General features: G+C 38.6%; 1 protein-coding gene across 40 annotated transcripts in view; it reads right to left on the bottom strand.

The window, feature by feature from the left end:
* Nucleotides 1-18,312, bottom strand: part of Pvr (PDGF- and VEGF-receptor related) — a 315,628-nt gene that overhangs the window by 68,380 nt on the left and 228,936 nt on the right. The window lies entirely within an intron of this gene.

The raw sequence follows: 18,312 nt of genomic DNA, 5'->3' as shown, positions 1-18,312 counted from the left end.
TTGTGCTATTGTTGTTGCTGCTGCTGCTCACCATAATTTTGTTGTTGTTTACTTGTACTGTTGTCTTCCTCTGATTCTTCACATCACACATTCGTCGTTTGTTTCGTTGCTGTTATTGTTGTTGGGTTTTTGTTTTTAAAATTCAGATAAATTCCCATTGTTGTTTTTCTTGTTTTGTTGTTGTAGCTCTGTAGCGCTATATAGCTGCTGGACGTTATATTACAAAAAATATAACTCTTTTTTATCAATTAAATGTTTTTTTTTTCACAAAAAAAAAGATGAAGAAAACAAAAGAAACGTAATAAAACAAAATAAAAAATACTGTTTACTTAAATTTCTTTCTTTATATGCAAAGCGTTGACTTTTAGCGCTCTTCTTAAAAGAAGATATTTTGATTTGAGCGTTACTAAAAGCCGCTCATTTACATTTGTAAACAACATCGGGTGGAGGTCTTTAACATCTTTCTTTTACCAGGGAATGCAGTTTTGGCATTTCTGTATTTTTATATCGTTATTTTTCATATAGGGGATGAATGATACCAAGCAACGGTCTTGAACGGCTTTAACATGGCAAAGCCCAGGATTTATCTTGGTCCCTCTTTCATCTCAAGTGGACACTGGCCTCCCCGTGGTGTCACCTGGGGAACTGTCTTCAACACCCGTTAAAGGTAGTAAGCTAAAGTGTGCCGCGCGTTCACCCATAAGAACGTTAAAAACTTGGGTTTGGGCGTCGGGTTAGTAACCCTCCCCTAGAAAAAACATCCTACTATGAAAAAACGAAAGAAAAGAAAAACAAACCCCTCTAAAGTTGACGAACCCCGCAAACGTTTTAAGGACCTTGATCTGCGAATCTGCATCTGGAATGTTCGCACTCTTTATAGAGAAGGTGCAGTCTTCGCATTGGCAGACCTACTTGAAAAGTACAAGGCCGATATTACTGCCATACAGGAAATACGATGGATTGGGAAAGGCGTCACAACATCACCTAAATGTGACGCACTGTATTATAGCTGCCATGACGTAAAGCATGAGTTTGGTTGCGGATTCGTAGTTAGTCGGAGACTAAAACATCTGGTATCCAGCTTCACCCCAGTGAATGAAAGACTTGCTGCAATTCGAATAAAAGCTAAATTCTTCAACATCAGCTTTATTTGCGCTCATGCTCCCACTGAAGAAAAGGACGAACAGACCAAAGATATATTTTACGAGCGCTTAGAAGAAACATATGACCGTTGCCCTGTCCATGACATTAAAATCATTCTAGGCGATTTTAATGCCAAAATTGGAAAGGATAATATCTTTGGCCCAACAGTCGGGAAATTCAGTCTCCACAGTGAAACATCTGACAATGGTATGAGGCTGATAGACTTTGCAGCTGCAAAAAACATGGTAGTTAGCAGTACCAGATTTAATCATCTCGATATTCATAAGGTCACCTGGCTGTCTCCAGATCAAAGAACAAGTAATCAAATTGATCATGTTGTAATAGATGGAAGACATTCATCCAGCGTGTTGGATGTACGATCGTTCCGAGGCGCAAACATTGCTTCGGACCACTACCTTGTTGCAGCAAAGGTACGTACCCGTCTAAACGTTGCAAATAAAGCAGTAGCGCACGAGAGAGATATCGGGAGAAAAGGAGAGAAGAGAAACGTCTTTTCCGCAAGAAAAAGAGAGAAATGGAAAAGCGGGAGTGTGAAAAAATCGAGATGTACCGGAGCCAGAATGAAGTCCGAAAATTCTACCAAATAGTGAAACATCAAACAGATGGCTTTGGTATAGGCACATCCTCCTGTAGAGACCAGCAAGGTAATCTGGTAACAGATACAGATAGCGTGCTCAGGATATGGAAGGAACATTTCTCCAATCTGCTGGTATCCAATAGTAGCGAAGACGATGATACCACAGATCCAATCCCAGAAGATGGTATAGAATGTATACCGCCCGGCCAAGATGAGGTGAAAACAGCAATCAACCGGCTGAAGAATAATAAAGCAGCAGGAGCCGATGGCTTACCAGCCGAGCTGTTTAAAACCGGAGGCGACGCGCTGATAAGGTGTATGCATCAGCTAGTTAGCACCATCTGGCAGGAAGAACGCGTACCCGACGATTGGAACCTGAGCATCCTATGTCCCGTCCACAAGAAAGGAGATAAGACTGTATGCTCCAACTATAGGGGCATAAGTCTTCTCCCTATTGCATATAAGATAGTGTCAGGGATATTGTGCGAACGACTAAAGCCAATGGTCAACGAAATAATTGGACCATACCAATGTGGCTTTAGACCTGGCAAGTCCACCATTGACCAGATATTTACCCTGCGGCAAATCCTAGAGAAGACCCAAGAGATGCAGATCGACACATTTCACCTTTTTGTCGATTATAAAGCAGCATTCGACAGTCCCCTCCGATCAAAGGTATTCCAGGCAATGTCTGAATTTGGTATCCCCGCAAAGCTCATCCGGCTTTGTAAGTTGACTTTAACTGATACTAGGTCCTCAGTTAAAATTGGAAAGAACCTCTCCGAAGAATTTTGTACCAAAAGAGGTTTCAGACAAGGAGACAGCCTTTCGTGTGACCTATTCAACATTTTGCTGGAAAAGGTAATACGAGATGCAAATGTCAAAAGAAATGGCACAATTTACACCAATAGCCACATGTTACTTGCCTATGCTGATGACATAGACATCATGGGACGATCAGTAAAGGAAGTAACTGATACCTTTATGAAGGTCGAAGCAGAATCTGCGAAAGTGGGTCTGGCGGTAAACGGCGAAAAGACCAAATTGATGGTGTCGACGCGCAAAGCGTCCATAGAGCTCGGACCAACTGTGGAAGTTGGTACCTACAATTTTGAGGTAGTTAAAGACTTCGTCTACCTCGGCACTGCCATAAACACAACAAACAACATCAGTTGTGAAATAAGAAGAATTGTATTGGCCAACAGATGCTACTATGGATTAAGTAAGCAATTTAAAAACAAAACCACATCTCGTCAAACAAAAATAACACTATACAAAACGCTGATACTACCCATGTTAATGTATGGCTCCGAAGCATGGGTACTTGCGCAAGCAGATAAGGCAGTGCTTGGGGCCGATTTGCGTTGACGGTGAATATCGACGTTGGATTCAAAGGTCAAGTAAGTTCTAGCGCCATCTTCATTTTGGTTCCTAACTACCGACAATATTTGGTATTTACAGAAGTTATAGGACGGAAACAGCAAGATAAAGCTGCATTATTGCAAAGCTGCTCCCGCAAACTCTCTCGACCCTAGATATCGACATCGTCCAAGTCTAGAAATCTGACCTATACTCCGCCTCGAATGTGGACAAGGTGAGAACGTGTATAGTTGCTATAAACAACCTTAATTTAATTCTTCTATAATAAAGCCAATGAGACGAAGCTCCGCACTGATTGGGATGCATATATGTATGTTAGGGTGGGGCGATTTGAACACCACCACGGGAGCCTGGATTTTCTGATTATTGGGATTGTACTGAGCAAAAAAGTCCACTAGACCATATGTCTACGGTGAAAATCGAGCCCCCGGATTTTGACTTGAAGTTTCTTTTCAAGATTTTTTGGATATTTTGGCATGTATGTAACAGCCAAACCACTGAGATTTTCGATCCAACACAAAGACAAAAATTGTAGCCAAGACAATAATTAAGAGCTCTCTAGTACATCGCAAAAGCATTGGAACGCTCCTTCAGGCAGTTATGGCCCCGAGAAAGTGCACATTTTTCGGAAAATATCGATAAATTACACTGTGCTACAAAATTTGACTCAAAGTCAGTGGGTGGAAATTTCCTTTTGGAGATGAAAGCCCTAGGTGAGTGTACTAAGAACGCAAAAGGAAATTTTCAGAATAGGTCAAGTTTCTGAGATATGGTTTGGCCAAAATATCCTTGAAAAAAATTTCAAGTCAAAATCCGGGGGCTCGATTTTCACCGTAGACATATGGTCTAGTGGACTTTTTTGCTCAGTACAATCCCAAGAATCAAAAACTCCAGGCGCCCACTATCACTTTTTTCCTTCCATACAAATCGCCCCGGCCTAATGTGGGTTGTGGTTGTGGTTTTAGTGAATCTATAGAGGGAGTTAATGAAGCGACAAGTTTCGTAAGATACTATTTACGGATCTGCTATCAAGGATTCACTTTCCCGGTTCGCCGAACTTGCCTACAGCAAGCCTCACCCAGCAAAAAAACTTATTACAAATGCCTTTACTTATCTATTATTTTAACAAGCGTATGTCACACGACATACATACATATGTAAGTAGTTTTTTTTGCCGCTAAAATGAGTTGTAAATAAGTAGTTACGACCGTTAATACCAAAAGATAACTGGACAAAAATAACTACTCATTTCTCTCGACATTGTTAGAATATTTGGTTAGTAAGGACATTTGTAATAATTTTTTTGCTGGGTAATCAAACCTGCACTGAAGAGGATGAACAGTTGATAGATATATTTTCTAGTCTTCCAAGACTTCTATGGGTGATTAGCAGCTTTCAACTTTATAAGTCACCGGGACCGGGTGGCATAGAGCTATATAGAAATGCTTAATTATGCAAATGGAGTCGGTGTTGAAGATGCTGACGAGATTTTTATGGCCTGTCTGCGCCTTTCGCATATTCCCGGTCTATCGAAAGAGATAAAGGTGACCTACATCCCTAAAGAGGGGAAGGCGATTCACACACTACCTACGTTCATTAGTCTTAGTCTTTAGTCTTTCTACTTTTCTATTAAAGTCGATGGTCGCATGAGCTAGGTTAGGTTAGATTAAAAAGAGGGGCAATATAAAAATCGCCACATATCCGTATGGACATACACTTAAGCCAGAGTAGGCCTGTTGTGCGCTCTAAAAATTCGGAATTCTGGAAGAAGATTATTGCTTGTTATTATTTAAAAAAGGTATCATTTTAGAAAATCTGTCCCATTTATATAATCTCTTAAGTTTTTATACTCGCTTGCCCTAATTTGGTTGAGTTACCTTATACATAGTATCGTAACCTAGGTGTTGGTTTCTCAGAGTCGCGAAGGCTTGTCAGAGACAGACAAAGTGTTCCAACGTTTCGTTGTCTTCCCGCATGCTCTACATTCGCTGTTTTCTGCACAGCCTTTTAGCCTCAGGTGCCCCGTAAGGATTCCTGTCAGTCTGCTAATGTCTTTTTAATCATCAACTTTGCCCATGCCTTTAACTCTAAACGCGCCGCTTTTAAAGGCTTAAGCTGTAAACAGATACAACGTTTGGGTAAAGTTTTGTGTCGTTTTGGCCGTTTTTACACTGTTGGGCATGATGCCGAAAAATTCAAATTCATTTGAAATATATGCCGACAAACAGATAAACGCTGGACTTTGGTGTCGTCGTCGCCCTGTTGTTGTTGTTTTTTTCTCGACGCCCAACGCAAAACTTTAATCAAACGTTGTATCTGTTTTCAGCTTTAGCGTTACCTGGGTTTATCGTAGTTTGCTCCCTAGCGCATTTTGCTAAGGAGTTAGCTATCTCGTTACCCCTAATCCCTGCATGTCCTGGTACCCATATAATGTTAACCGAACCATGATGGGAATAGTCGTTAATTGACTTTTTACACTGCAATACAGTTTTTGATTTTACTGTCTTGCTTGTTATAGCTTTTATTGCAGCTTTACTGACCGTTAGGATGTTTACGGTGATTGGCTTTGTGTCAGTTCAGACACTCTGTAATCACTCGGATTTCGGCCTGGAGGATCGTGTTATGATCCGGTAGTCGAAGGGAGATTCTAGCTTTATTAGCTCTTTCCTAAATGTTGTCTTTCCATTACAGTTTTCTGTTCAGGATTTCTCCCAGGTACTTAACTGACCCATAGAAAAGGTGACAAAATCCTCCTGTGGTGTCCCCTGGCCAACTTTTTCCCTTTTTATTACGTCATGTAGCGCGCAGCTTGAGTTTATCCAGTGCCTCAAGGCCCTGTCCACCTTCAACTCGTCTAAGGAGTGGATCAGCGTATCGGTGCTGACGTTGTTGAAAGCGCCTTCGATGTCGATGCATACAGATAGTGTACACATCATTATTTCGAAGGTTCTCTCTATATGGTGTACTACCACATGTAATACGGTTTCCACTGATCTGCCTTTTACGCATGCATGTTGTTTGTAGTTAAGGATATCGTTAGGAATTTTTCTCTTTATCATGGTGTCGACTGTGCGTTCCATAGTCTTGAGCAAGAATGAGGTTAAACTTATCGGGCGATAAGCTTTTGGCATTGCGTAACTTGCCTTGCCAGGCTTGGGAATAAAGACTACCCTTGCCGCTTGTCAGGCTATTGGAGTATACTCAAATTTTAAACAAGCATTGAAGATCTCAGCCAGTTTGGATGAAATATAGTCCACTTCCCTTTGAAGTAAGGCCGGGAAGATCTGGTCTGGACCCGCTGCTTTGTATGGTGAGAAGCTCATTATTGCTTCTTTAACCATCAAGTTGTCTATTTTAGCTGTTCTTCTGATGTATAAACATTCTCCATCGATGACACTGTGTGAGCTGTAGTGCTCGACGGGAAGTGTGTTCTCATCAGAAGGCTTAGGGTTTCCTCGGTTGTTTCCATATTTTTTCCCATTTCATCAACCATTAGCTCGGGTTGTGTATGAGTTTTGGACAGAAACTTATTGGTTTTAGAGACGTCATTTACGCTATCTACCTGTTCACAGAAAAGTTTACAGGAATTGCTTTTGGCATTTCTTGTTAATTTGTTGTATTCCTTTACTTTTGTTTAGTTGTTGTCCCAGAATACAGTTGCTATTTTGCGTTTTGTCCTATTGTATGGTCATGAGTTAACGTTTCAAATTATAAAGGGTGCGCTGGCTAAGTCTTTTGCGACAATGGACGGTAAACGCAGAAGGCGAACACGAAAACTTCGATGTAAAGCTCAAGTTAATGCAATTCCATACCTCACAATTTAGTGTCGTCAGGCCTGAAGAAAAGATGTTCCTAATAAAGCCGAAATCGAATTTAAATGTTCGACCTTTCAACACAAAAATCGACTTCTGTAGAACGACAGTGAACAATGCGATAGCAATGTAGTCTGTCAATAGGTAACGCAGGATGTTTGTGCCCCATCAATCAATGGAACGGGAAGACGTAAGAACATGTCGTCTTACGTCTTCCCGTTCCTGAGAGAGATGATGAAATTTAAATGTGACTCTTATGGGGTTGACGTTATAAACTATTTTTTATAGTAATAAATTATTTTTTAAGTTAGACTACCAGTGTGAATCGTATACCCTAACTCTTGACTTTAGTGATATGTTTTCGAAATATTTTATTTTGTTTTATTTCAATTTTCTTCGTTTGTTTACTTCTGAGCGTTGTGTCCAGAGCCAAAGCCGAGCCATTTATCTGTAACGAAAAGAAAAAAAGAGAAAAACATTAATTATTGCATTAAAACGCTGATATGTAAATAAAAAAACAACAACAGAGACTTAAGTAATGTTTAAAAATAAAATTAAAATTGTTCTTAGATAAATTATGGAGGAGAAAAAAATACGTTTAATTCAAACTGTTGTGAGATTACCAAACACAAAATGGAAAATGAAGGAGGCTTTATCGATAAGTTATTAAAGTGATCAAAATAAGTGGTAATTTCTTTCTGGGACGATGTCCAACCATTTAGTGTATAGGGATATTCAAGTCAACGTTCGATTAAACGGGTTTTCAAGAGTCTTAGTATTGGCCAAAATAAATGACAGGTGTAAATGAAATTCAGATTTGGAATAGCTTTGTACGTAAGAGATTGTAGAAAGCTACTATATTATTGATAAAAATGTGGTAGGTGTCGATCTGCTCCCCTTGGGTTGGCGTACTGATGTGGTCCCATTATTTCACTTCATGTTAGAGGCAAAACGGAGCAGACTTATGTCACTAACATTTGAGCACACATACAAAAACAGCACAACTTTTTGATATTTTAACTTGCAAATCTTCAAATTGACTTAAGACGCCTGATCGGGAGAGAAGTTTGGTTTTATCGAAGGTGGAGGTCCGATGGGCTTGTGGATGTCTTCCTGTTCTAGATATTTTAGTGGAAGAAGAGGTTGTGTCATGTGAGCCGTTGAGACGGTCGGGGCAGATGTGAACCGAGGCTGCCCTCAAGAATCCATCTAGGGTCCATTTATTTCGCACCTAATGATGTGTTGATTACCAGCTTATTATGATTGAAGGTGAGACTCGTGTCGAGCTGGAACGTCTTGGTGAGCAGGCAATGCGTATTGTGGGGATCTGAAGCGACCAAGTGGATGTTACGGTGGCTAGTGATAAAACGGTGCTGAAATGCAGGTTGGACCATTGTCGCCTTCCCACATTCCTTCGGGTGAACATGGTAACGGTATGTTAGTCAGGTCAAGTACCTGGGCATAACTATGGCTGAGAGTTTGTATTTCTGTCATATTTTGATCGATTGATAAGTTGAGAGCTGTTTCTGGTATGGTCAGAAGGGTCTTGAGGACTTACTGGGGCTTGAGCAGGCGCTCTGTGATTACCATATATGTTAAGCTATTTGTTGCCTGTGCAATATGTGGCAGCTCCATGCTATACCGGAGCTGAGTCTGTTTTGGTTTGGAGGAAGTTTTTGGCGTGTAAAAGTGTAGCAATGTAAGCATGTGTGCCTATATCCACGGAAGCACTGTACTGGTTTTACTTGGCGCCATTTGATCTGGAAGTGAGAACGAAGCGTGGGTTGCATTTGGCTGATGATAATTGGCTCGGGCGCTTGTTAAGCGGCGCAGTGCAATACCACGGGAGCGTGCTGCAGATAGTTTGCGGACTAAGTGGACGAACAGTGAGAAAGGAAGCGTGTGGCATGAGTCTGGGATTCTTACCGACGTGGCACGGCTCTCTGAATTCATTTTTGCACTGAAGACATGAGAAGGCACTCTGTGGTAGTTCTCAGGGCGGCATTCTGACAGGTTTGAATATTTTTCCATGGTGCTGCACTTATATCCTCGGACCACACTGGCGCCGCATAGCTTATCACAGACTGACCTATATCGTTATATGTGGTAAACAAGGTTTCTTTATCTGCAAAAAAGTGTTAAACGGACGGAACGGCACTGGTACAAAAGCATGGTGTAGAATGTGACCCCTAGAATTTTGGGTAGTTTGTGGTCGGAATTCTGCTACCATTGACCATGACATTCAACTCTGTTCTCACCTCTGCTGTTCATGTGCTGAACAAAATGGCCTTAGATTTGGTGGCGGATATTTGCATATTCCTCGGGTAGAAAAAGGTGGTAAGATCAGACAAATAGGAGTTCAGCCTTTCAGAAATGTCACCAGGGAAGGTACCAGACGCCAAGATCGTACAATCATTCGCATACGTTACGTTCTGAATGCCGTCTGGAGGCGTTGGAATTCAGGAGAGAAAGAGGTTAAATAGTTCCGGAGATATCACCCCACCTAGCACATCTCCCTGTTTTATTCTACGGGTCTTGGACTTCATGTTCCTGATTGATTATCCAACGTTTCAAACTTGGCCGGGGGGTTGTCTGCTCGATGTCCTCAAACAGCATGGAGTGCTTGACAGTATCAAAGGCTTTTGATAAATCGAGCTCCACCATCACTGTTCTATCACACGGCTTGCTCTGGCTGAGTCCTTGACTAATATGTGTGGAGATGGCGTGCAGAGCTCTTGTCGGCTTGTGCTGCTTACGGAACCCATGCTGATGATCGGCAACTTGATAGCTATTTGTGACGCTGGGGAAGTCAAAAGCGTAAAGCGGATTTGTAACGGGCGACAAAAGCGAAATCGGTCTGGACGATTTTCCTTATGGGATAATTGCCCGGCTTGAGTAGCGGGACCACCCTGCCCATTTGCCAGACTTCGGAAACGATGGGGGTGGCTAGCGACAGGTTGAGAACTTTAGAGAGATACTCGACTCCCGGCACATCCGGCTGTTTCAGCATTACCATGGAGAATACATCACATGGCCCAGCGATTTGGATGATTAGGCGTTCCTGATGACATTCGCAACATTATCCATTGTAAATTGTGGTGGTTCATACTCGGCATGAAGTGATATAATGCGACGTAGTGCTCTTCTCTTCGCCCTGTCAGTCCCGAGGTGCTCGACGAAGTGTCGATAGAAATAACATGCGCACCTCTTCAGATCTAACTAAGGTCCTATCTTTATTTTTCAGGGTTCGAAAGTGACTTAACCGTTGCTCACAATTCACTTATTCCGGCTCCAATGTTGCTTCTCTTAATTTTTGGTGGTTATGTCTTGCATGCTTTATGCTGATAAATTGTTGGAGGGTTACGTGTGTCGGGCTGTTTGGAGTCCATCTTGTAGTAGTCTTTGGCTATGGAGCCTGTGCGGAGGCTACCGCGGGTATTGTCTGTCAGTTGGCGGCTTTGTGGGAGAATCGCGATGGATGGGATTTGGACCCAAACGTTTTGGAACGTCCTACCCGCGATTTTTGGCTCGAATGTGGGTTTGCTTTACCAATCGGGTGCCTGGCCCATGAAAAGCAGAAGTGTTAGAGGGGCTCCGCTCTTAACGTCCAAATATGTGTGAGCGTATTAGTTCTCATATTTCTGTTCTCATTTTCTGTGATTTACCCAGTGTTAAGAGCACTGTGAGATAGGCCCTATGGTATCTGCTCATATTAAACACTTTCATATTAAACACCTTCTAAGCGATCGAAAAATATATCTTTAATCTGCTCGTCCTTGTGTTCGGTGGTAGAATGAGCACAGATATCACTCTCATCTGTTCAAGAATTCTTTAATTCGAATTGTAGCAAGTCTTTCACCTACCAGCGTGAATTTTCACTTTCCGGCGGGAACAGATGTTTTAACCTCCGGGTAATCAAACCTCCGCAACCAAACTCGTACTTTATATCATGGCAGCCATAATACAGTGTTTCCGTCAAATTTAGGTGTTGTTGCAACAATTCATCATATTTCCTGCAAGACAGTCTTAAAGGGTAACCTGCCATTGCGTGAACTGCACCTTCTCTATAAATAGTCTTTAAATTTTTGCAGGGGTCCCTAACGTTAGAGGTGTTTGTATTATTTTTTTTTTTTTTCAAAGTAGGATGTTATATAGGGTAACTAAGCTGGCGCCCAACCAAAATTTTAACGTTTATATTAGTGAACACGCTGCTCGTTTTAGATCACTACCTTAAACGTATTTTTAAGCCATTTTCCCAGATGACAGCTCGGGGAGGTGAGTGTCTATTTAAAACGAAACAGGGACCAATATAAGTCCAGTCTTCGTCTGGGACACGGGAGACTTCTCTGAGAGAGAGAAGTCTCCCCTGTCCCGTCTGGGATGTTTGTGGAACAATTATTATTATTATCTTCGTCTGTATTATTTCAGCTATTTTATTATAATTAGACTGGATACAAAAAATGTTAGTGGGAAGAATTTTGCAGAACAAAACCAATTTTCCTTAGATTTAAATACTGAACAATGCAAAATGTTTAGAATTCTAATAGAGTTTCTACCACAAATTACACATTTGTACCCATTTACCTTCACAATTTGCCTATACCGTTAAAAAGAAAACAAAAAATTTTACAGCTTGTAAATTAGAAATTTAGATTTTAATTTCCTTCCATGTGTGCTTATGTGGTGATTACAGGAACACCAAGAAAGTTATGAAGTCATAAACATTGTACGCTTTTGTTTGGACAATTGGGTCACATCCATATTTTATAATTATTTGTTGGTTCGCTCGTCCGTCTGATCATCATTAGCGTGTGTTCACTACATTTAGTAATTCCAAAAAAAGAAAAACATTCTTTTGTGTGTTTTTTTTTAATGTAATAAGCAGTGGCGCCTAATTGTGTAAAAGCAGATCAAAAATTATCCAAAATATTGTTATGTTTCCGTTGTAGAACGTGATTTCAAATAATAGAAAACTGCTTAACACTTACGCTTGTCATTCTAAAAAGTTTGTGTGCACAACATGTCATCAACATTTCTCACCCTCTCCTCGCTGAGGTCACGATATTTAATTGCTGTGCTGTTGTGATGAGCGTGGGGTAGATCATACATACATATATGACAGAGTAAATGAGTACCCTTTTGTAAGTGGAACTAGTTAAGACATTGTGAGGTTTTTTATCCATACATCAGACAGTTATATGCGCTATATTTAGAAGAATTTTGAATGTTCATTACGAATGTTATAATATTTTCAAAATATAAATGAAATGCAATTAAAGAAGCATCACATTCACTGTATTGGAAAACTTATGGTTGGTATTAATAGGAGAATATTGAGATAAATGAATATATTTTAAATGAATACCAGGTGGGTTTCCCGGAGGGTTACCCAACTGTCGACGAAATATTTAATTTAACTGCAATATTAAATTGGTTTTTTTTTTGTATATTTTAAGAAGAACAGCGGGGCTTGAAATCAGTGCAGAACAAAATTTGAGTTGGACAAATACAAATTATTTGTCACCCATTGGTATTTTGGTGCATTGAAACAACATTCCTGGCAGATCTTTTTATGCATCCACTACTCCTGGTATACACAGAGGTTAGTTTTTTTCTGTTGTTTTAGTTTGTAAGGTAAAAATTTAAATGTAGTTTTTAAGGAACACATCTGTAGACAAAAAGCTCTACAGCTCTACAACATATGGCGGATGCAGGGAACAAGCATAATTTAGCAATTGCTATGATTAAAATATTACTTTTACCATAATTTCAATTTGTTAATACACCCAAAATACTAAAATTTAAAAAAAAAAACATTCTAGTTTTAAGTTCACTTGTATATGCTTTAAATTCTTTGTTGCATTGTATGTTTTTTATGAGTCTCAATAAACTTTAACTGAACTTATCAATACCATGTAGGTTGTCGTGTAGGGTATCACAAGTAGCCTTTTGGTTACTTGTTGGTTCTTTGTACATTTGTTTGACAAATATCAATTAATTCATCTTGACAACTCTTAATTCTATGCGTCTTCTTCTTCTTTTGCTTCCGAATTTCATGCAGAAATACTTAATTTGAATTAAACTGTAGCAATAAATTTTAATTGTGAATTACGAAAACGAAAGCTTAATGCTATATCCAAACATGCTTGGAATGTGATCAGCTTATGAACATACATGAGTCATGACGTCAGTAGTCTGTGCAGTGATAATGTTTTTTGCAAGAACATTTAAAATTTGAGACAATTAAAATTCTGCACAGGCGGAAATGCGACTGTTTTGAAATTTGTGCCTTAACATAGGTATTTTACATTTTAAAGGTCGGCAATATTTGTATTAAGTATATTTCCAATAGAAAAATATAACAAATCTACTTTTGGTGGCCTTATTTCGTATAACATGCCCCTGTTAAAATAATGATTTAGTACATTGATTTGTAAGTAGTTAAAGTTAACAAAAAGTACCAGCTGCGAACAGTAAAGAGAATTATCAGCAACAAAAACTAAAACATCAACTACTTTATGAGACTGATATAAGTTCGCATTTGGAAGGCAATAACCGTCTGGTGTGAGGGGACTTCAATGCTCATCATGAGCTAGGAGGGACACCAGACATCAGTATTCTCCGTTGACAAAAGCCAAAAAAAACCCCTATAGACGTCAGAAGTATTGTGTTTATCTTTTTCTTTAGGTCCGAGGCTGAGGGTATATTTCTGTCGGCAAAACAGACTGAACTTATTTACCTGATGTTGCTTAAGTCAAGTTTACGGCTTGATCGCGGATCACCTTCTCATATGTACTAGTGGTAGCCTTTGGGGCTCTGATTGCAACAATATTCATTTTGTGTTGCTGAAGTCCATACTTCCCGAAATATGGACCTTCAAAATTCCGTAAGTACCACTCACGAAAACTTGTACTTTTAAAGGAAATTTTATTTCCTAGCCGGTGTTGGAGTCTTTGCATAGACGAAAGTTTTAAAAAAAGATTATGATTATTAGAATCTAGCTTATAGTTTATAATATGATTTCAATATTGGTTGGCTTTCAAAATTAAATTATAGATACTCGCGGAACTTTGAAGGCCCATGTCTCGGGAAGTATGGACTACCGCAACACAAAATGTATATCTTTGTAATTAGGGCTCTAAGGGCTATCGACGGTAGATATGTCAAAAAGATCGGCGGTCATGCCTTAAACTTGTTTCTAGACAAATTTATAAGTCGTTCATAATGTTTCCCTTTGTTTCTTAACAGCTTGTATTCGTGATATATGTATAAGATATCTGGGACTATTTCGATGTCCCCTCGTACAAGCGTCGTTGTTGGTGTTAGATGGTATTTCTAGCCTGTTCTTGTTCACAATATAAATATTCTATTTCTCCATCACAGTGCTTTTGAACCAAATTTAAATGGAAGGTGCTTACACCTGGGAAGTTTTTGCGGATTCTGAAGCTACAATGTTCATAGATAAGAAAAATCAAAAAACAAAAAAATCGCCGGAGCGCTTTTTAATAAATCCCGATCCAAATTGATATTTTTAAGGGTTTTTTAGGTTTTTTACGATTTCGCTTTGAAACCGCAAGTCCTATCCAAATGGGACAAAAGAAAATGTTGTAGCGAAAACTGTCTACAACATTTTCGTTAGTCCCATTTCGATAGGACTTGCGGTTTCCAAGCGAAATCGTGAAAACCTAAAAAACCCTTAAAAATGTCAATGTGAATCGCGATTTATTTCTTTTTTTATTTTTTTTTTTCTTTTTTGATCTTTCTCATCTATGAACATTGTAGTTTCAGAATCCGCAAAAACTTCCCAGGTGTAAGCACCTTCCATTTAAATTTGGTTAATGAGCCCCGTGTTATGGGTGATGGCATTCTCGATCCTTTCCCTGTGCCGGTATGGCCGGCCCATTTTCCTCTTGCTTTCGTTCGTTCATTTCACGGAAACGTTACTTTGAAGCGGTTCGTTAATGAACGACACAAGGGAAAGGGAAAATTGAAAAAAAAACTTTCCATTTCTCTTGTGCCGTCCATGTACGAACTGGTTCAAAGGAAAGATTCACATAATGGTGATTGTGTGGGTTGGAATCTTCGACTTTCCTTTTTCACTTGCAAAATATCATCGGTCATTAAGCTCGACTCCAAAGAGAAATTACTTAAAATTAGTATTAAAAATTATCTTCGCCCTAATAGGCGAAATTTTCAAATAAAAAAATATATTTTTTTGTAGTGATTGGAAAGTGGATATATGAAATATTTATTTTCTTATCTTGAAGCCTGGTAAAGCGGTTATTGATGATGAGAAGAGGCATGGACGATATTCACAACAAATAATAGACTGAAATGTAGTATTGAACAAAAATGAGCTAACGAACGCACATAGGTTTCAATCAGGAAATTTTTGGCCAAAACCCTATTCTTAAAGTTTCGAAATTTTAATTTTTTTTTGCACAGAATAATAAAAAACACATCAAGTCATCTGAAAATAATTAGTTTTTGTAAATAACGTTAGTATTCGTTGATTGGCGCAGTACCAAAGTTGACACTTTTTTTATGTAAAAATAAAACAGACTTTGTGCTGTAAAATATACAATTTTTGCTGTATTGTGTCGTTGCATAAATATACAGAAGTGAGACCAAAGTTATTATGGATAGGGAAGCTGTTAATGAGTACTTTCATAATATTTACAAAAAGAACGATGAAATTTGTAAAATTAGCGTAATAAAATCAATGTTTTTATGTATATTAAAAATTATTTTTTTACAAATATTTTTTAAATATACTTAAACTTTTAAAAAAATGTCCAAATATGTCCACCTCCAAATCGAATTTGAAAGATTGGAGGGGGTCTGTACTAATAAATTCAGAAGTCAAATCGTGCTCAAATTTGCCACAGTTAAAATAAAGTGGATTTTTCTATTTTAAGATGGGAGAATTTTTTGTAAATATCTGTTGTGACTGTACGCAGTATCCAATTGAAATAGAACGGTAATACCCACATCTATCAACCGATTTTTCTTAAAATTCATATTTAAGGGTATCAGAGTGTAGAAAACAAGTATGTATAATTTTTTTGAAAATAGGTCCATTTTTTGTCATAGCCCTCACATGAAAGTACCGTCCAATTTTATATATTTTGTGGATTTTAGCGACACTTTATGACCTATTCGGCTGAAATTTGGTATTTTGACCTCTTGGAAGATATGAATCCTTCGTACCAAAAATTATTAACATAGGTCAATGTTTTGGTTTAGGCCCCACACAACGGGACCACCCTGTTCAACAAATTTTGGCAGTTTTTGGTCATTTTGGTCGTTAAAACGTAAGAATTGCTGTTTGTACACATTTATTATAAATAATAATTAATTTCAATACAAAATGGACGTTGAAATAGTTTTGGCCACAAAATTTTGATTTGGGACCACTGTGGAACGTAGTGAACGACTTGGTTCCTTTTATTGAACAGAATGATAAATATCGGGTCACTATTATTACCTATTGCTGTTAACCGCCTTACACTATTTCCAATTAGTTTTCTTCTCATGGAGTTGCTTTGTCTTGATGTTCTGGGTGTCATGAATTCAAAATAATAAGTATAAAGTTTCGAAGTATAAAAAGCGCTATCTTTCAACTGATTCGAATTTGTGCAATGACTTTTGACTTCGATTTAAGTTCTGATAGGTCAATGTATTTTGTCATTACATTATTTTCAGATAAGTACCAGAAAAAATATTTTCCAATTAAATTTTTTACATATACGGTCCACATAAATACAAGGCCACCTATATTTCTGAAATTGTATTCAATGTTACGAAGTGAAATTATGTGAATATTTAATATACTAATAATATTTCTTGGTTTGAAATTGTGGACTCCTCCAAATAGTTCTAAGAGCTTTGTTCCTTTACTGTTTTAATGGTAGATGTGGGAAAGGAGGAAACTGTTTAAATTGCTCTCTCATAACAAATTATACAGAAAAGTAAAGGAAATGATAGATCTGGTAACAATGTCAAAAACCAACGTACAAATTAAGTTTTATTATATTTGGTCTGTTCCTTTTGGGGTAAAGGAACGCTTTGCAGGTTAACAACAACACGCAGTGTCGCCAGGAGTCATTTGACTTTTTTTGGAAAGTTTGACGGTTTTTAGCCTAAGCGTACTCAGTACAGTTTGGCATACGACCATGTATTGGGTTGTTTACAGTGGCTTGATTGAGACACATCCAAAACATGGTTTTTGATCACTGTTACAGCATCTACTCGTACTGGCGACGAAAATCGTTGAACACGCCTTTTGTTCTTGATGTGCTGGAATCAGAAGAAGTCATTGAACCCCAGTCAGGGCTGTACGGCGCATGACCCATTAATTCCACGTTTTGTCCGGTCAAACAGGCGCTGGTTTGAACCGATGTGTGAGAGCTCGCATTTTCATGATGCAGAACGATTCGTCTTTTCTTGTTCGTTTTTCGAATTCCTCAGGAGACTTCAGGCAAACAAATTGTAGTGTAACACTCAGAATTAACCGTCCTACATTTCCCAAGCCGTATAGTCGCCAGAGGGTCAGTTTTGTCGAAGAAACAGGCGACCATTTGCTTCGTAGGTCTTCTTTCATGAACAGTTTTCGCTGGATTTCTGGCACAATGGCCGATTTTGGGCGACCCTCACGACCTTCGTTTTGTTGCGAGTGTCGGCCACGATTGAATTCGTTAAACCAGTTTTTCGTAGTGATACAGAATGTCCCTTTATCGACATACAAATATTTAATTTGATCGATGCTCTCCTGTCGTGATTATCCACGTCGAAAGTTGTAAAAAATTATCGGGCGAAAATGTTCACATGTATATTTCATTTTTTTGCAAAGTGATTTTTCAAGTCACTGTAAACAACCCAACACATGGTCGTATGTTAAACTGTCCTGAGTACGCTTAGGCTAAAAACTGTCAAACTTTCCAAAAAAGGTTTTTTAGTGCCCCTCGTATATGTTTTTACAAGTAAAAATGATTGCCTAAAAATATGCATCACACATGCCACAAAATATTATGTTCAGATCCATTTTAAAACAGTTTTATACCGCCCACCATAAAATGGTGGTCATTATACCATCTCGAAGCATGCCTCGGAGACCTCTATATAGTATATATTAGTGTATAAAAAGGACGTATGTTTTTATTTATATGCATATCCTTCAATTTTTCCCAAAACCTCATATATTTTGTCGATCGATTAATGTTATCACCTGCCTCAGAAGAGTTCCATATTTCAATTTGTACCAATAGTGAATTTAGAAATCAATGTACTTTTTTTCAATTGTTTTCCAACACCATTTTATATATTTTTCAAATTGGTAAATGTTTATTGCCAATAATAAATATTTACATTTTAAATTTT

Source organism: Musca autumnalis, unplaced genomic scaffold (assembly GCF_047663935.1).
Source record: "Musca autumnalis isolate F117 unplaced genomic scaffold, ASM4766393v1 scaffold_2, whole genome shotgun sequence".
Classification (NCBI taxonomy): domain Eukaryota; kingdom Metazoa; phylum Arthropoda; class Insecta; order Diptera; family Muscidae; genus Musca; species Musca autumnalis.
This window is presented reverse-complemented; position numbering and strand designations above follow the sequence as displayed.